The sequence below is a fragment of the Sinohyriopsis cumingii genome, chromosome 15 (assembly GCF_028554795.1).
Source record: "Sinohyriopsis cumingii isolate HCF-2022 chromosome 15, ASM2855479v2, whole genome shotgun sequence".
In the NCBI taxonomy this organism is placed as follows: Eukaryota; Metazoa; Mollusca; class Bivalvia; order Unionida; family Unionidae; genus Sinohyriopsis; species Sinohyriopsis cumingii.
The window spans coordinates 40,413,357-40,435,393 of record NC_142975.1 but is presented as its reverse complement, the minus strand read 5'-3'; positions in this window follow the sequence as shown (position 1 = coordinate 40,435,393).

Here is a 22,037-nt window from a genome sequence, read left to right as displayed (position 1 = left end):
TTCCGATTTGTAAGATTTCCGTCTTGTCGTGATTAATTTGTGAGCCCGACGCTTTACCGAATTTTACAAATTCTTCTTTTAAGTATTTGTAACATATTCCCTATCTTATAAAATTAGTGTAATCGTCTGCATGTTGGAGAATTTTTAATTCTTTTTTTTTAGGTTAGGTATTTGTATGCCTTGTATATCTGGGTTATTTCTTATCTTGTGGCTTAGGATTTCTATTGCCATTACGTATAAAAACATCAATAGTGGGCATCTTTGTCTCACTAATCTTTGTATTTCAAATTCTTTCGTACACTTTCCATTTACCTGTACACATGAAGTTATCCCTGTATATAGGATTTCGGTCCATTTTCGGAAATTCAGTCCGAAGCCAAATTTTTATAAAACCTTCTGTATATATTTATGTTCTAATCGGTCAAAAGCTTTTTCTTGGTCGAAGAGTACCATGGCACCCTTCGCGCCTGTTTCATTTATATAGCATATTACGGTTTAGATATTTAGAATGATATTTTGTATATCACTCCCTTTTCCCCCACAAGTTTGGTTTACATTGATTATTTTGTTATCCCACCCTTTATCCTGTTTGTTAGTATTTTACTTAAAATTTTGTAATCTGTATCTGCAACAATTGAGCAAATAACTCACTGACCTTTACGAAGCTTTCTGTCCTTAAAATGTACTAAGACTTTTCCTGCCAGTTCACGAGTGGCTTACTCTGTGTAAATTGCTGCTTGACCAGTACGATGGCTTACAATCACTAATTCGTTCTCAGCCCAAATGACTGTTAAATTCTGGTTCGAATTGATGGCCCCACCCTTCCTCAGTTCCGATTGGATATAAATTCTACCCCAGTCGGTCCACTTAACAGACGAGCCTCAGGCCATCTGTCAACGTTGAGAGATTTACAACAGCAGCAAGAGTCCTTTGTTCTAGAACAAAGCTTCCAACGTCTACATGTGAGTTTTGACATCCAACGAAGCGGGGCTCTGGTACAAACACGAATCGCTACGATAGCCGCAGGTTTTTCATATACACATGGCTAAACCATTCCTTTGTTCCTGACTTACGTAATCGCAGGCAGGCAAACGTGACAATAATAAAGAAATTTACTTTGCGGTTTTTGGTTGAGAGACAAAGTACGGTGCATCAACGTTTTAATTTATATAAGTGATAGATAGCAACCAACTATCCCAGAGTAATATATAAATAGCAACCAACTGACCTCTAATAATGTATAAATAACAACCAATTATCCTCTAATAATGTACAAAACAGCAATCATCTATCCTCCGAATAATGCAAAGATAGCAATGTGCTATCCCCGATAATTGCTACTACTACTACTACTACTACTACTACTACTAATAATAATAATAATAATAATAATAATAATAATAAAAATAATAATAATAATAATAATAATAATAATAATAATAATAATAATAATAATTATAAGAATAATTTAAGAGCCAATTAGATCTGTATCTTATATATTTATATGAGAGAGAGAGAGAGAGAGAGAGAGACGGACGAGAACAGTCAAGAAGTATTATGCACCTCTTACCAGGGTTTAATAGTTGAACGATAAAAAATGTCATTGCAGCTTGTAAAAAAATTCTAATTGGTATACGGGAGCCAAAATAACTTATGTTTTTTCATCAGATTTGTATACGTAGAAACATATTTACCTCAAAACGCCCTCTCAGATCAAGCGATCAGGTTAGTAAGGCGGATATACTCTGGATGTAGTTTATTTAAGAGGGAACCTATTTTATGTTGAAAGCATAAACTAAGATAATTAGAACTGAGAACAGTGACCCCGACTTTCATTCTCAGCAAGATTGACAACAGTAATAGATATAACAAGATTTTACTTAACTAAATGCAAGCTTAATTCTACTGACGGACTATCAGTTTCATGACTACCAACGGTAAACTTTTATTACACCTGAATATTGAACTCGGTTGTTCAAGGTTGAATAACTAACGCATCGCCAACTTCAAGGTATCAAATATTAACAGTATAGAACTCTCACCTATGAGAATTAAAATGAGTACAAAACTTGTCAGTACAAATATTTATGTGGCCGCTCGTACTCCAAATAGTGGGTTTTGTTTTATATTGGCAATTCCCTTACAACGACTGAGATCATATCCAACCAATTTTGTATTGTTAACAAATCTCTTGTACAGATCATGCATTGATGTTCCTTTCTTATATTTGTCAAAACATCACTGATAAACAAATTATAACTATGAATCTATACTAACGTTCTCATATTCTAAGTTTCATGTATAATACTATAATAATGGTTATTTTCTTACATTTCATGCATTTTTTAAGATGAAAAACTGAATATTCTGTTATAAAAATATAATTTTACTATAAATTAACGTTGTTCACATCAATTTGCTGTTGAAATTAGATTTTAGTTTTCCTTGTAATAAATGTCACTGTCACTTAGAGCTATCCACATTTGTTAGTCATGCGAGGCTCTTTCCGTTTTGGAAGAAACATCACAGCTGTCGTCATATGCATCAGATAAATACGATACCAATACAATCAGAGGGCAAGTTCCAGATAGCAATGTTTTGCCTTGTCTTTGTAAATTATTATTTCCAATAATAATTTCCAATAATGTCTCATACAAGGCTAGGAAACGCCTAAAAAGCGGATATATGGCCATTGCTGTTAGTCTCCTTTGGCATTTCCATATTCGTAGGTATTTGTTTCCTCAGCAACGCGACCAGGTATTAATGGAAACCTGGAAGATCGGGGTATATAAGCTATAATTGATTGTTTTGTAACTGATGTAGTTTACCACCCAAAACTACCCCACCTCACCACACCCTATCCCCGAATGAAAATACCTGCTTACGTTTAAAAGGAGCTCCAATTTTTATATGGAAGTTTGACACATATATAAACCGCTATAAACGAGGCAAAACGTTTATTGGAAATTAGCATTAAGCGGATTTTTAGAAAACAAAATGTGAAAAAATAGCTGACCTATAATTTAAAATGAAAGTATACGTTTCATACTTGTAATGGACTGTACTTTTCAAACTTATATTGGACTGTTCTCTTCAACCTTATATTAGACTGTACCTTTCAAAACTTATACTTGTCTGTACTTTTCAAACTTATTTTGGACTAGTTTTGAAACTTATATTTGAACTTATACTGCACGTATCAAATTTATAATGGACCGTACTCTTTAAACTTATACCTGACTGTACTTTTCAAACTTATTTTGGACTGTACTTTTCAAACATATTAGAACTTATACTCTAATTATCAAATTTTTATTAGACTGTACGTTTTTCAAATTTATATTGGAACTTATACTGTACGTATCAAATTTATATTGCACTGTACCATTCAAACTTATACTGGACTGTGATTTTCAAATTTATACTGGACTGTACTTTTCAAATTTATTTTCGACATTATATTCCACTGTACTTTTCAGACTTAAGTAATATCTTACATCAGTTTCGATTTAGTACAAATTGACGTAGGTTACTGATTGACTGTTTAGATAAATCAGTTTCAATTTACTACAAATTGACGTAGGTTACTGATTGACTGGTTAGATAAATCAGTTTAAATTTAGTACAAATTTGACGTCGGTTAATGAAAGACTGTTTAGATACATCAGTTTCGATTTAGATCAAACAGAATCAGACAAGTTGTAAACTAATAGCCAGAAAAATCTTGTCATCGCATCACTTCTGGTGTAGAGCAGATGTATATGAAGCTGTTTTACGTTATTGCAATTTGACACTACAGTATTTCACTCACCGTCATCCTACCCCTATTATTTCAAGTGATAAAATGTTACGATTCTTGGGTTGTGCATTGCATTATTAACTCTGTAGCTGGTGTGGACCAACCATGTGCATTTGCACGATTGTACCAAAACGTACCACTGTACCAAAACGTATCACTACCAATACCTGCCATTGTATTAATATGTACCATTGTACAAATACTTACCATGGTATAAATATGTGCTATTGTGCCAATAAGAACCATTATACAAATATGTAACATTGTACCAATATGTACCATTGTACCAATACGTACCTTTTTAGCAGTATGTACCACTGAAATTTCATACGAAATTCTTGCAGGTTTCTCAACGAGACGTTCTTGTAAACGCTGCAGGAAACAGTTTTCAAGAATATACTACAAAATATCAACCACTGTACAACGAAACGGTTAGTGATGTAACAAGTGTGTACGCCTTCAAGTGGAGAAAGGTGAAACATAGAGATTATATTCTTAACTGATGCTCTCTCTCTCTCTCTCTCTCTCTCTCTCTCTCTCTGAAACACACTTTTGGACTTAATTTTCTATAAGGAATGAACATATTTATAATATAATTATATAACTCCTAAGGTACGTAAACGTACATGTAAAAGTAGTTGTTGGAAAATATCGTTTTCGTTGAACGAAATGAGACTGCCAGAGAGTAAAGGTGTTCCGACCAGAGAGTAAAGCTGTTAAGACCAGCGAGTAAAGCTGTTCCGACCAGAGAGTAAAGTTGTTAAGACCTAAAAGTAAAGCTGTTCGGACCAGAGAGTAAAGTTGTTAAGACCAGAGAGTAAAGCTGTTCAGACTTTATTCCTCGTACTCTGCACATTAAGATCACTGAGGCAGTGAGTATTATTTTATTGTTATATCAGTGTAAGGATATAACCGAGATAGGACGTGTTGTTATATCAGTGTAAAGATAGCACCGCGGCAAGACGTATTGTTATACGAGTGTAAGCGTATAACGGAGGCATACAGACAGTTTTGTTATATCGGTGTAAGGGTGTCAGTGAGTCAGGAAATGTCAGTCATTATAGGATTAAATGATCATGGATGGGTATTTATCGACATGTAAATTTTACCTAACCGCTCACAAAGTAAATAAAGTCCTTTGGACTTTATGCTAACTTTGTGATTGATTAGGTACATTTTACACATAGCTAAATACCCAACCATGGTCATTTGATCCTTATAATTCCAATTTACTTGCCTTCTGTCATCAGATCAGAGGAATTCATCGACAAAACATTCACGTTTATGTGGATCGAAGTTTTCTTTCATTAGCCTCTTAACTGCGACCGAATACATAGTCTGATCTTCGCTAGCCAAGAGTCGTCGATTTTTTTTATACAGCGATATAGGGTAGAGTGTCATAGTGGGTCATGCCAGTGATATATTGTTATGATCATTATTTTAACATCTTAAGAAAATAGCTGATGCTATTTAGACCAGGCTCTTCCTTTTTATTCGAGAATTACGCTTGCATATGGCACGTGTTGTTATACCAACCGTTGTTATTAATACGCATGTCGATCTTTCAAATGCAAAATCGTATCCCTTGCTTGACATATGACCCTGACCTTTAATAACAGCTGCTGGAATATGTTGTCGAGACGAAATTCAATAATTTCCAAAGATTGGCTTCTCACGCTTACCGTATGCTTTCGTCGGCAAAATAGGTGAGTGTTGGAGTGCATGAAGGTCTGTGCAATTACAGAGTTTAAACTTCTAATGGTCGATTTTAATCTGGGATTTGTACATTTTTATCGGAAATCACAGGAGTGGGTTTGTGGGGGCTTGTTTGCCATTATTAGGGTGTAAGGCGTTGATATAGATAAAATTTCACACCAAATTGCCTAGAAATAGGAAAACAAATGTAGTTTTCAGAATGTATCTATGTGTAAAAAAAAATCGAGATCTGTATCACTTGACCGTTTATACCAAACCAAAACGTAGAAAACGTCCTCAATTCATACAAATCGGATTTATCGTCATGTACTTTTTCAAATTGTTAAATACACTGATATGATACTGAACCACAACCACTTCTTCCTGCTACAACCCATACTGAACCACAACCACTTCTTCCTGCTACAACCCATACTGAACCACAACCACTTCTTCCTGCTACAACCCATACTGAACCACAACCACTTCTTCCTGCTACAACCCATACTGAACCACAACCAATTGTTTATGCTACAACCCATACTGAATCACAACTACTTCTTCCTGCTACAACCCATACTGAACCACAACCACTTCTTCCTGCTACAACCCATACGGATCCACAACCACTTGTTCCTGCTACAACCCATACTGAACAACAACCACTTGTTCCTGCTACAAGCCATATTGAACCACAATCACTTGTTCCTCCTCAATCATACTGAACCACCATCATTCTTTCCTCATTCACCCATACTAAACCACCACCAATTGTACCTCCTATAACCCATACTGAACTACAACCATTTGTACCTCATTTAATCCATACTGAACCACCACTTGTTCCTCATACAACGCATACTGAACCCTAACCACTTGTTCCTTTTACATCCCATACTGAGTGACAACCATTTGTACCTCATACAACTCATGCTGAACCACAACCACTTGTTCCTTATAAACCTCATACCGAACCACTGACAGCTTTAGTATGGACAATGCAATAGATGATATAGAAGTACGCATTGCATTTGCTATTGGAGTTTTTGGTTCATACCTTTTTAAACAGCTATTTTAGCATTTCAAGTAATGGTCATTTTCCCGTGATTTTAAAAGTCTTATTATTAAACTGTTTCGAAACCCAACCCCACATAAATGTATTAGATATTCAATTAATTTCGCCATAGAAGGAATTTAATTTTGTTTTCAGCAATTCAGCTACTATTGAAATATGACTAATAAGTACGTTTTGTTATAATATATATTTATTTGGAGTCTACTATCCCAATTGTTTTGTAAATCAAACGGAAGGATAACACATTACAAATGAAAATGAAAACATGATTATCAAAAGTACTAAAAATGTTATTTTACAAAACTTAAAGACCCAAGTACTTTTTTATTTGAAAGAGGTCGTTGACAAAGCTGACAGTTTAAGAGACAAATCAACGAAAATCTAAAACAAATGGACGCAGCAATCATACTTCATGTAAGAAATGTTGCGATTTCAAACGAAATAACATCAAGCTATGTTTCCATCTCTCAAATAATTCAAACAATTCTTCGTCCTTTTCCAGTCAATAACAAATAGGGCAAACCCATAGGATTTATCGTTAGAATAATATCACGGCTTTAAATTATTATGGACTCTGCACAGAGTTAATATTCTGGTTGCAGAACCAAACCCACGTCTTACTGTGTGATTTGGTTTAGGATATTTAATGTAGCTTTAACAATGTTTGAGTTATATGATCTATATCGCTATGATGTCTGCAATGTGGCAGTTTATAGTGATGTTTAGCACTGGGGCATCATGCTGCAGACATGGAGCATCATGTCCCACCCAGTCACATTATCCTGACACCACGCCGACCAGTCCTAACACTAAAGTCTTAATGCTGAGCGCCAAGCGAGGCAGCTGCTAGTATCATTTTAATAAGACCTTGGTTTGACTTGGCCGTGGTTCGAACCCGCGAAGTCTGCAAACGAGGTGGACGCTTTAACCATTTAGGCCACCGGAGCGGTCTGCACACGAGGTTTACCAACAGATACGACAAACAATTTATCGTTCTTCAGTGCATGTGATCAAAACATGGCTTTTCAACAAACAGGCCGGCCCTAGGATGTGCTGGGTCCAAGGCAGCATGCGTGGCCCCAAGGCAGCAAGCGATGATCGGGGCCTCAAGCAACAAAGTTGCATCGCGGAGTTGATTTCCTGAAAGCGCGGAGACCAAGGCAGTTGCCTTGTTCGTATTGACCTAGGGCCAGGCTTGTCAACAAATAATTGCAAATAATATGGTTTTTAACGGATTGTTAACCGATGATCAATGCCTAGATTTCATCAATATGTATGATCCATGAAGGAAATTATAAAGAAATATGAGCAATATGTTGGTTTATAGACAGATGTGATCAAGGTATGGCATTATCAACAGCTATGTTCAATGTATTGTTCACTATCAAGTATAAATGCTTGATAACAATAACAATTTGTTTTATATAAATACGAATCAACAGCATTATCATGCAGAATGGAAAATTTCAATTCGGAATCTACAGAGATTCTAATCCGGGTCCGCGAGTACACGGTATCCAACGCCTTTATAAAAATTCTGCTCGTACTATCAATTATTTTTCTGTAGAATCCAGAGAAAACTTTTTCCGTTCTGTTTGGTGTATATTTGTAATCATCTGTGATTGTTTCTATAGGCTATACCTTGATTTCTGTCTTAGGAATCCGAAATGACCGTGTACAGATGAGAACTGATTAATAGGTCGATATGCAGGTGTGTCTGATACGTACGAATGACTATACCACCGACTCTTTAACATCGTTGTTTTGGTGATGTTCACATTGTCTCGATGGTTAAGGGGTCAGTTCTTACGGACAAGAGGATCTGTGTGTGTGTGTGTGTGTGTGTGTGTGTGTGTGTGTGTGTGTAGTAAGCAAGTCATATCATTGGCATGCCACGAGATGTACAAAAGTGTCATGACTAAGAAACGAGCCAGGCCGACATTTCCTCTAATAAAAAATTGTATCCAACGAGTGGTGGGGCAAAGATAGAGAGAACATATTATAATTATATTTTACTGATATCAACTACTTGTAATTCCAATGGAGTTAATATTAAATACAGGAACTTAAAATGACGGAGTGAGTGAACTTTTCACATACCTGCCCAGTGTGTCCGGTACAAAATGTAGTCATGTATATATCGCGACTATTCAGAATCCTAATTGCAAATTAAGTTGTTTCTTGTCCTTTTCTAACTTCTTTTGTTTTCATTCCTATTGATCAACTGCCTCTAGGACAAACTTATGATATGAAAATGAAAGATTGTTTAAATGAAAACGGTCAAGCATTGCAACCAATTTATAATTAGCATCTTCAACACTAAACGCACATATATTAAGTCAATGGCTGGTGTATTGAAACGAGTGTGAATATACATTTAAATGACTAACCAATAAGGAGCAATACAAACATTTAAATTTATTTGTAGTTGATCTAAGTAATTATTATATTGTAGTTAACATTGCTGCCGACCAGAACAGTGTTAGTAATCTCCACTGCACTCTTTCTCGTTTTCCTGTCCGTTGATCAGTTTCGTTGTATATTTTACAATTATTCACAGGCTGAGATATCAGTTCATGACATAGGCGAATATCCGCTACACTCCTTTTTGTTACAGATTTTTACTCATAGCTTGTGTGCGACGATTGACTATGTGCGTGTGTGTGATTTGGATTTTTAACGTAGCTTTAAAAAAAAAGTTCAGTCATATTGCTACGATGTCTGCAGTGTGGCAGTTTATAGTGATGTCTAGCACTGGGGCATCATGCCGCAGACATGTAGCATGATGTCGCACCCAGTCATATTATCCCGACACCAGACCGACCAGTCCTAACACTAACCTCTGGATGCTGAGCGCCAAGTGAGGCAGCTGTTAGTACCATTTTTGTAAGCTTTTGGTATGACTCAGCCGAGAATCGAACCCACGACCTCATGCATCCGAGGCGGACGCTCTAACCACTAAGCCACCGGAGTGGTCGCTACGATTGTCTAGCAAGAGAGAAAGCGATATACAGTTTGAAAACAATGATATGCGGATAGATCAATCAACCGAGAGAGAGAGAGAGAGAGAGAGAGAGAGTATTTAAAACTAAATGGAAGTGTGTGCTTCCTCAACAATACATTTACCGTACAGTCTCGACGGGACAATGCAGTTTTGTATTATTGGTGTCGGCTTAAGGGATTTTAGCGTCCTAGGTGAACTAAGACTTTGCCCCTTCCCCCTTCAAAGTTAATTACATCTGTCTAATTTGGCATCCCTTAAAGGTCTTGAAGCGACGGCCTGGTGTGGCTGCATGGTCGGGCTCTGCCTGTGTACACATATCATTACTAAGACCCAGGTTCTTGCAAGTTACTTTGTGGTAGACAAGTTCAAGGGTTTCATCCAGCTCGAATTCTTTTTCTCCCTCACTGCACAGATTTCCACACATTTTTTTCCCCGTCTGCGTGAAAGAGAAGCAGATATATGAGAGAATATGAGGGAAGTCGATGGGAGTGTGTACCATTTTAAATTCGTATTAGAAAACTGGAGCTGTTGACGTTATTTCCCGTTACTTTCTTCACCGAACTAGCGAGCATAGAAGAAATAACCTAATATTGAAACCATGTTCATATAGTCGTACTCCTACGCCATGGGCGGATCACAATTAGGTGCGCTAAAGTCATGGTATATCATATTACTTTCTTCCAACGTGTCAAAGTCTTGCTATTGCCCATGTAGGTGGTTAATGATGCGTACATCCAGGCAATGAGCATTAGATATCTTCTATTTATACAGCTCATGATTGACAATGGTTATGAAACACTTTTATGTGATCCATTCATCCAAGCCTGCCGAACGATCCCATCACGAATCTAACTATTACGCCGATCGCTGGTCTAGAATATGTGGCCATCACACCAGGTAAACCATTCTCGTACCTGGCAAACAATGTCACCCTTTACCTCAGAATCCGGGTAACACAGTCATACATAGTCCAATGGCTTCTCCCAGCATCTGAAAATACAGTAAATGAGCCGTCTATTACACGAGACACTTTTAAGAATAAACTGTATTCGTCACGCAATAAATTCCTTCACATAAATGATTGTACGAGATGAGTAGAAGTAGTAGTTGTAGTAGTAGTGGTAGTAGGAACGTTTCGTATCATTTAATGAGTAAATGATACATAACTAAATTCAATATGTCTTCTCAGCTAAATATACGTAACGTTCAACAGTCTATATTGCACTATTCACTGTGTTCTGCTACATGGTTATTACATACACTTTGAATACAGAACATTCGATATATACAACACGTATATCGCATAGATAGCAGCTATTATATCTCATAGATAACAACAGTTATAATACATGGATAGCAACAATTAGATCCCGTGGATAGCAACAATTTATATCACACGGATAGCAACAATTATATCACATGGAAAGAATGGCCAGATTATCAGTCAAGCAGACTAATCAGGTGCTTTACGTACCACCCTAACAGAGACATCATACAAAATTCAAATTAGTTATTGATGACAAAATTGAATGAATTATATATGACCATTCCAATCCGCGTGTACGAGTATTTTGATCTGGAATGATACCGTGACTGGTATTTTCCCACCTTTTAAGCTTTTAATTGTTTTTTTGCTGAGTTTCACATTTTTTAAGGAACGGGGAGGGGCACCATAATATTTTAAGTTCTTAGGGCACTGGAAGGCCTTAATCCGGCCCTGATGGATAGCAACAGTTATATCACATGGATAACAACAATTATTATACATAGATACGACCAATTATATAACATCGAATGTATAACAAGAAATATTACAGCTTTAATGTTCACATACCTCTATACTGAAGATTGCTTCTGTAAAATGGACAGCTTCCTGACAGGACTCATCGACAGAGTGATGATACAGATGGAATGAACACAGTAACTGGGCAGCTTCCTGACAGGACTCATCGAAAGAGTGTGATACAGAGGGAATGAACACAGTAACTGGGCAGCTTCCTGACAGGACTCATCGATAGAGTGATGATACAGAGGGAATGAACACAGTAATATTCAGCTTTCTGACAGGACTCATCGATAGAGTGATGATACAGAGGGAATGCACACAGTATCTGAGCTGCTTCCTGAGCACTGTAACTGACCTAATTGTGGAGACGTTGACGTTAATAGAACTCGAAAGAAACTCCACTGACGACGTCAATAGAACTCGAGATAAACCCCACTGTCGACGTCAGTGGAACTCGAGATTAACCCCATTTACAACACAGAAATACGATTACGAAAGAAATACGATTCTTTATGGGTGACAGTGAACATCGAATAGCAACATGTCATGTAAGTTCAGTCATTGACAGTTTGAGATTCATGTGGATATGCTAATACTTGAAGCCATTCCTCTTATGTGTTGTTTGGGGTTCATTTTTATGGAGTTTTGGTCAGCCCCTTTTGATTGATTTGAAAAGTTAGAAACATTTATACTGGAGTGTCAACAGTCGTCATACATTTGAGATCTATTTATTCTGACGGAGAGAGAGAGAGAGAGAGAGAGAGACAGACAGACAGACAGACAGACAGACAGACAGAAGGAAAATAAGAAAGATAAAATAAGTCTAACAATGGAAATACAGGCCTGAAGAAGATATGTCAGGGTAGATTTACTTCATAAATAGAAAAAGAAAGTAGTTTCAAAAGTGATATCGCCACTGTGATGTTATCATCTTTCTGCCACCGATATATTTCAATATCTCATTATGAAATCTTTAACAATTAGCTCATCCTCGCTTAAAAGAAACCCTATGAATGAATATGTTGCCATGGTCACAACATATGTTAAAGCTGTCTGAAAACGTTGGACCCCAGACATCTTTAAAATTATGTTGTGACTCTGCTCGAAATAAATTATAAATGGGTACACTGAAAATAAAGTGAAAAAGTGTGCTATGATTTGCAAGTGGACTAAGAAATAAAAATAAGGTCATTAAATAAACAATATGCTAATAAAAAGCAACAAGTCAGTCAAATACTATTTTTGTCCAAAAAAAATATTTAGTTGTAAATGACGATCACATTGTTCACTTATATTTTGAATAAATCTGAAACGGATGTCGGACATTTTCTTTATCCCATTATCCCGGAACAATTATTATATCTTTATTACAACTAGATGTCTGTAGCAAAAGTTAAGTATACAGTGTTATAAATGCATCGAAATGCGAATATCCGCCGATATCACAGTGGTGTACTTATCCACTTAGAGTTCTCCCTGCATATAGCGATTATATGTCTCGAGATTTCTGAAACGCTTTCTTCGTTTACCTGAGAACAATTTCAAATAAGTTTTATAAGACATTTGTTTTAAGAAGGCTTACAGTATATCTTTTAATGAAAATAGAAATGGAAAGCCAGATTTGAAAGTATTTATCTGACCTACTTTATTTAAACCATCTTTCAGTTAACTAAACATATTGGAACACTTTGTATATGAAATTAATTAGACATGACCTAACTGTTACTTTATACCTTTCTCAGAATTGCAGAGGTACAGTTAGGAGTATCCGATTGTGATACAAAAATAAAACGAGCCGAGATCACCCATTAGCTAAAGCGTTATCTAGCTTTTGCAAAACAGTTTTGACTGCCAGCACAGTTGTGACAAAGAGTTGGAACAAAGTTATGCTTTGTATGATATTGCAGATTTGGCTATTCTAACTATCCTTTTAAACTTGCTCGCATAAACAGCAACCATTCTGGAACATGGAATTGCATTAATCAAAGGTTGTCAGATTGCCAGTCTGCATCGAAACCGGCAAAATTACATTTTTGCCATCAAAACATTTTGAAAGACACCTCATTAACAAAATTCTGCGTGAAGTCTTTTATGTATGGATAATGATTACAAATATAAATTAGTATATACAGAATACGTTACTGATGTAAAATAAAGTGTGTTCGTTTTTTTTTCAGATCAAAAGGAAGAAAGATGAAAAGGAGCAGAACTGTACTTTAATGAGGAGGTTAGTTTTTTTTTCATTTGGAGGTTGAGGTTGAGGTTTGTAAGAAATATACATACTAATGTGAGCTCCTCTGGATATCGAATTCTAAATGAAATGAAACTATCAGACAGATAAGATCTTTTCATCTTTGTTTCTGTCTCTTTGGACACTTTTTAACAACAGGCGTGAAACAGATTTTGTTCAATTATCATCATCGTATCTGTATCGTGTATCATTAAGGCAACGAATCAAATTAATATCTTTCACGGGGTTTTGAAAGTACGGATTTTAGAAAAATTAGACTAAACATCAGTCTATGTTTATCACTGAGGCTTGATGCATCGCAGTTACTTTTCAAGATGTTCCAATGAATAATATTACAATATTAGCGGTTAAATCCAACATGATCATTTCAAAGTCCATGACATAACATATCAAGGAAGTCTCAAGTATTTCTTGTTTGTTTTACTAATAGATACTATCTGTTTATCTTTCTATCTGGTGTTTTCTCTGCTAGCGGCTCCAAGGTATTTCTAATTTCTTCCAGAAAATAATGACTATTTTTCTTCTAACAATCTGCATATCAAATAAGTAGGAAGAAACAGGTAATTACTCTTTGCAAATTAACGGTAGCTGGAAGAGCGAATTTTCAATTACATCGTGATTAAACGGTGACTTTTAAATTAGCGAATAGGTGAACCGCTTCATTCTTTATTGCAAAATGAACCTTAAAGTACTGCTACAATTCTTATATAAATACAAAACTATTTTGCTTTTGGCAACGATTGGTTGTGATATATTGATATATGCACTAGATTCTTGTCGCTGTTAACCGCTCCAGTGGCCTAGTGGTTAGAGCGTCCGCCTTGGATGCGGGAGGTCGTGGGTTCGATGCCCGTCCGAGTCATACCTAAGACTAACAAAAATGGTACTTACAGCTGCCTCGCTTGGCGCTCAGCATTAGGAGGTTATTGTTAGGACTGGTCGGCTTGGTGTCAGGATAATGAGACTGGATGGGACATCATGCTACATGTCTGCTACATGATGACGCAGTGCTAGACATCACTATAAACTGGAGGCATCGTAGCGATATGACTGAAAAATTGTTAAAGCTACTTTAAAAATCCAAATCACACACACGCACACTTGTCACTGTTATATGTAAAGCATGGTATGCCTTTAGTTTTACATCGTTTGTTTACATTTATGAACGCTGTATGTTACACATATCTTAGTTTTAAGTACAGATGGATATTCCGAGGCTATATTAAAGTACGATGTTTTGCCAAAGAATATTCTGTATGTTTGATATCGTGTACAAAGTTCGATGTGTTTTACGATGTCCGCCATCTTTGTTGTGGAGGCAATGCATGTATTGAAGGCACCTCTACTGTTCCACATCGTTTATTTACATTGTTTAAATGCTGTTGTTACACATGTCCTAGATTCATGTACAGGTGAGAATTCTGAGACTGTGTTAAGTAAGATGCTTTGCCAAAGAATGTTCTGTATAATTGATATTATGTATAACGATCGATATATTTTAAATTTTAAATTATGTGGCTTATAAAAGCATGATTCAACACTAATAAATAGTTTATATAACGGTTTTTTTACGAACAATAAGTTATGATTTCACATTTTTAAAAATACACTTACCATCTCCTGCAAAGATGAGACATGCGCACTGTGTATGTTGTATGTTTATGCCTCCACTAACTCATTTGGAGGCCGTTGTTTTTTGTGATACGTCTGACAGACTGATTTTAGTGTATGTTCATTCACTTGTAATTATAAGTGGGGTAATATAATTAAGATTCAGTAGTTGTCTTGTATCTCATTATTTTGAACGATATTTAATATGTATTGAGTCTTAAATACCTTTTAGCAATATGTAATATTTTGGAAGTGTTACATTGTGTAGTGGTGTAGTACAACCGAAGGTTATAAATCCTTGTGTCGTGCACACCAGCCAGTGTCCCTTCAACCGGCATCGGGTTTGTATGCAAATGCACAGGATTAGATAAGAAAACAAACCATAGAACATCTGACCTAGATAGAGCCGTCCATACACGAAAAAGGGGACACAATATAACAGAACACACATAGGCACACATCACATTGGACTAAAATGACTCTGGCAGAGTCACTACTCAATATTAAAACATCAGGGGGAAGGGAAGGAAAACTACCCTGGGACTTAAATAGTCAACAGGGTGGATAGTACTTCCCTAGGTTCAAAGTAAGGAAGGATAGAAACCAGGCCCAATGCCAGGCCAGGCATAGGGAAGGGAGTACAACCGACCAAACTTTATTGGGATAATTTAAACTCTATCATATGATAAACAAAACTTAGACTAACCGTGGCCAAATTTGTATCATTATTCTTCTTGGACACAAACAAACTTGTAACACCTTATGGGTGGACAGGGATACACAAAGCATAAAACATCATTAGAAAACCAGGGTGTCACTTCTAATTCTTAACCAATTAAATGTGTTGGGATGAGACTAAGAAGTGTCAACATAGTAGCAAATGCAATATATAATGTATAATCGGCTTTCAAAAGTGATAAGGAATGGTATCATTCTCTAAATATAAATTAATTGTAAGTAATCATATTAGAAAATATGCATTTATTTATGCAATATAAATATTCTGGAAATTTCGGTTTTAAAGGATAGATAAGCCAAAGATATGTCATAGAGTACTACTTGTAGGTAGGACCTGCATAACAGTTAAGCTATTTCACAACATTTGTATGACTCTATGACTCTATATTTGTGTTGTAGCACAAATGATCATCCATTTCACATGATAATTCTATTTATTTGAATTTGTTTGTTATTGCGATTGTAGTGTTACCCCTATGAATATTCTTGAATCTTAATAGTAATATCGATGTAGTCACTATCATTATTAATTAATACTAATTATAGAGACTGCTTGTTATAATTACATGTAATGAAATAGAGGGAATATAATAAGAAAATACGTATATTTTGTTATATTAAATGAGTTATTGACCTTTGAGGACTAGAATAAATCCTCTATGTTTTCACATTCAGAGATTATATCTATATATTTGGATAGATACATAGTTTTTTCTCATATAAGTACAAGCCATACATTTTACGTAGAGTTCGTATGTTATCAAATAACTTTCTACGTACTACCAGTAAATCATAACAGTTCAGCAAATTCAAAGTTTCAGTTTAAGGATTTGCTTTATTCCAGAAACAGAAAGTAATTCTCTAAATGTAAGTGAGCTTGCGCTGGAAATTAAGTCTGGGTATGTATGTATGTATGTATGTATGCATGCATGTATGTATGTATGTATGTATGTATGCATGTATGTATGTATGTTGTATGTATGTATGTATGTATGTATGTGTGTATGTGTGTATGTATGTATGTATGGATGTATGTATGTGTGTATATATGCATGCATGCATGCATGTATGTATGTATGTATGTATAAATGTATGCATGTATGTATGTATGTATGTATGTATGTGTGTGTGTGTATGTATGTATGTATGAGTGTATGTGTGTGTATGTATGTATATGTATGTATGTATGTATGTGTGTGTGTATGTATGTATGTATGTATGTATGTATGTATGTATGTATGTATGTGTGTATGTATGTATGTGTATATAGCCATATGTGTCGTAGTGTATCTAAAACATATTCATCTTTACTTCGTTGCAGTTTATCTTCCTTACTTTTTATGTGTTTCCAATTAATGATATTACAATATTAACGCGTAAAATCCAGCAGACCAATTAAAAATCCATGGCATCACATATACAAGAAGTCACAAACAATTTTGAATATATTAATAATAGACGTTATCAATCTCTCACTCTATCTGTTTGTTTGTTTTTTGCTGGCTGTTCCATGTTTGATTCTGCAATCTGTTTTGTTCCAGGAAAGTGAACAAGTTTCTTCGAAACATCAGCACATCAAATAAGGATGACAAATGCATCTAATTAAAGTTTGCAAAATTAAGCCAGCTGACAGAGTGCTTTTCCAATCACATTATTATTGACAAGCGCTCTGTGTCGATGTGAAGGACGTATTAGCAATATAATTGCACGGATGTATAAGAGTTTTAGAAATACATATATACCATCAGCCTCCTTGCTCTGCTGCAATCATTTTCTATGTTGTTTAAATATAATAGCTTCAAGTAAAATTCCCGGAGGTATGTAAAACATACCTGTGTAAACATACTGCATTTAAATATTCAAACAGAATAAGTTGAAAGTATGATTTAGTAATCCGTGACTAAAGCTAGGAAGTATGATAGAGGAATCCGTGACTAATAGTAGGAAGTATGATAGAGGAATCCGTGACTAACGCTAGGAAGCATGATAGAGGAATCCGTGACTATTGCTAGGAAGTATGATAGAGGAATCCGTAACTAATGCTAGGAAGTATGATAGAGGAATCCGAGACTAATGCTAGGAAGCATGATAGAGGAATCCGTGACTAATGCTAGGAAGTATGATAGAGGAATCCGTGACTAATGCTAGGAAGTATGATAGAGGAATCCGAGACTAATGCTAGGTAGTATGATAGAGGAATCCGTAACTAAAACTAGTAAGTATGATTTAGGAATCCGTGACTAATGCTAGGTAGTATGATAGAGGAATCCGTGACTAAAACTAGTAAACATGATTTAGGAATCCGTGACTAATGCTAGGAAGCATGACAGAGAAATCCGTCACTATTGCTAGGAAGTATGATAGAGAAATCAGTGACTCAAGCTAGGATGTATGATATAGGAATCCGTGACTAATGCTATGAAGTATGATAGAGGAATCCGTGACTAATGCTAGGAAGCATGATAGAGGAATCCGAGACTAATGGTAGGAAGCATGATAGAGGAATCCGTGACTGAAGCTATGATGTATGATATAGGAATCCGTGACTAAAGCTAGGAAGTATGATAGAGGAATCCGCGACTCAAGCTAGGGTGTATGATAGAGGAATCCGTGACTAAAGCTAGAAAGTATGATAGAGGAATCCGTGACTAATGCTAGGAAGTATGATAGAGGAATCCGTGACTAAAGCTAGGATGTATGATAGAGGAATCCGTGACTAATGCTAGGGAGTGTGATAGAGGAATCCGTGACTGAAGTTAGGAAGTATAATAGAGGAATCCGTGACTCAAGCTTTGGAGTATGATATAGGAATCCGTGACTAAAGCTAGGAAGTATGACTGAGGAATCCGTGACTAATGCTAGGAAGTATGATAGAGGAATCTGTGACTAATGCTAGGAAGTATGATAGAGGAATCCGTGACTGAAGTTAGGAAGTATGATAGAGGAATCCGTGACTAATGCTAGGAAATATGATAGAGGAATCCGTGACTACTGCTAGGAAGCATGATAGAGGAATCCGTGACTAATGCTAAGAAGTATGATAGAGGAAGCCGTGAGTCAGTCTAGGGTGTATGATATAGGAATCCGTGACTAAAGCTAGGAAGTATGATAGAGGAATCCGTGACTTAAGCTTTGGAGTATGATATAGGAATCCGTGACTCAAGCTTTGGAGTATGATATAGGAATCCGTGACTACTGCTAGGAAGTATGATTGAGGAATCCGTGACTAATGGTAGGAAGTATGATAGAGGAATCCGTGACTCAAACTGGGGAGTATGTTAGAGAAATCCGTGACTAATGTTAGGAAGCATGATAGATGAATCCGTGACTAATGCTAGGAAGTATGATTGAGGAATCCGTGACTCAAGCTAGGGAGTATGATAGAGTAATCTGTGACTAATGCTAGGAAGCATGATAGAGGAATCCGTGACTAAAACTAGGAAGTATGATAGAGAAATCCCTGACTCAAGCTAGGGAGTATGATAGAGGAATCCGTGACTAGAACTAGGAAGTATGATAGAGGAATCCATGACTCAAGCTAGGGAGTATGACATAGGAATCCATGACTCAAGCAGTGCAGCTATACAATGAACAATATTACATCCGAAATAAGCTGAGTCATTTTCACTTGTCAGAGCCCCAGCAAAATGAGTTTTATTACTGACTAAATAAAATGACTCCAGTACAGTTGGTGGATCGTGAAAAATGCATCTAATCTCATTATTGTTTAAGCTTATTTTTGAGAAGATTGGGCTACTCGAGCATGCATAAAATGTAAAGCAGTTTCTGGGAAGAGCTTAATGGAGGAATACGATAAGATTAATCATGTGGCGCATAGTACTCAAGGCAACGGCGGGAATCAACGAGATGAATTGTTGAGTATAGCAAAACCTCTTGACAAGCGATTTTTCCCTTTGTTGGAGATTACTTTTTCAACCCTGAAGACATTTTGTTGTTTTTTTCTTAAAATCCTTGCTATTAGAAAGACCCTTGTATAGGTTCTCCTGAGAAATCTCGGAGCGTGTAGGTGATATGTGTTTTTGAACGAGTGTATCCTTTTTCGAAAGTGGATTTGTTTCTGCTAACTCTGAGGCGGTCACTTACTTTGAATTTGGCTCTACAAAATAAGGCCCCTACGACCTGTTATTTTTGGGTGTGATAATCCTGTAGATTTACTGAGGAGGGTTCTGCGGGATTCTTTGTAGTATTACTGTAGTGGTCAGCAAGGTCTGGAAGGAAATCTAAGTATCGATTAATATCATCGCTGGTAAATTTCTTCCACGTGTGAATTTTCAGAGTTCTGTTAAATCGCTCGATGTCAGAGGCTTTGAGAGGATCACGAGTGCTGTACAAGAAGATGTTATTTTTTTGGAAGCCAGTCAAGTACGGTTGTGTTATAAAATTTGCTTCCATGATCTGCCAAGAGTTTATGAGGCTTTCAAATACCGGTGATTTTATCCAAGCCTCTACATTGGAAGTTTCTTTTCTGTTTTGAGATAAATGACCCAAGCATATTTAATAAATACATCAATGACCGTCATGGGATAATGTAAGCGATGGTTGAAAGCAATATAATCTCTCAAATCAACAAGACCTGCTGACCATATCTGGTCTACATCTACAACGATGACTCTACGTCGTGGAAAACGATGATTGCGTGCGGGTTTATGCAGTTCTCTGCGAGATCCTATGGTGCGCTTTGTTCTTCAGAGCCTGGAAGCCCAATTCCTAACTTGTGCTTAGTGCGAATGATGTCTCTTACGAGAACTTGATCTATACGTTCTATGAAATACATAGGTTTGAGTTTTTTAAAGTCACTCCGCATGACTCGATCGCATCCAGAATTATCGTCGGGATGATCTCTGTAACAGATATCGTGATGCAGGGCGATGTCATCGACACTGTTGTAAGGGTCCTTAACTGAAACGGCTGATCGTCTTCATCCAGTTGTTGATACAAGGGGTTACATGGCTCTATGTATTTATGTCCAATCAACATTCATCCACCTCGAGGACTGGGAAGTTTTCCGATGAGAGCGTGAACATCCATGGATCCTCCGAGACTTTGTCGATATTCGCATTCTGTACAGTCTCCGACACACATATTTCTTTCCATACGAAGATCTTTGCTGCTCGTATCGATCTCACAGTATGTGCAATGATGCATGTTTTATATAGATTACTTTGCGTTTTAGTGGCCTCATGCTGTTTGATAAAATGTGATAATTTTGAACCACACACAGCACACCTTCATTTGATCATGAGGCGCTGATTTTTGGCGACCACGACCATGGGGTCTACACACTCCGTCTTGGCTTTACACTTGAGACACCACGAGTCAATTGTACTATAACATCATCCTTTGTATTGTTTCAGATCTAAATTTGTTTAGATCAGGGATTTTCCTCGACGTCTGCCCTGTATGTAATGAACGCAGTACTATCCATATGTGTTATCATCGACCTTTTTAAATTGTAAAGAGTTATAGACCGCTCCTCTATGTGTTGAGCTCATCGGAATGAGGTAAACCAAACGAATCGAAATACTCGAAGTCATCGGTATGATGATCATGGACAATAGCGACCATGTCTGTGCCCTGTCCATCGTAATAAGTTTGGAAATTCACGACGCAACTCTCGTCGGAGGTCATCTGTTCAGGAGGTTGATATTTGGAAAAGACCACTTTAAATGTGAGAGAGGCTAAGATATAGTCCAGTTATAAGTTGCTTAAAACCTTTTTCTCATGTTAGCAAATCCTCTACCGATACCAAGCAATGTTGGTGATAAGGTTTCAGCTAGGCCTGAGAGCAAAGGAATGATAAATAATTCTTGCTTAAACAGCTGCGTCGCAACCAAGTTCAGGACGATGCTTTTCCCAGCAGTCTTATGTTTAGCGACCGAAGTGGCCTGATGTTGGGTCATCATGATTCAATCTGGTCCAAGGATTGATGAAGGCTTCAATCGGATGGAGACAGGTCTTATATGAGTGGCAGCCAAAGCAATACTTTTTCAGCTCTGCTGACACCGTGACATCGAATAGAAGGTACGACAAGATGACGTTATGTGAAATTCTGTTATT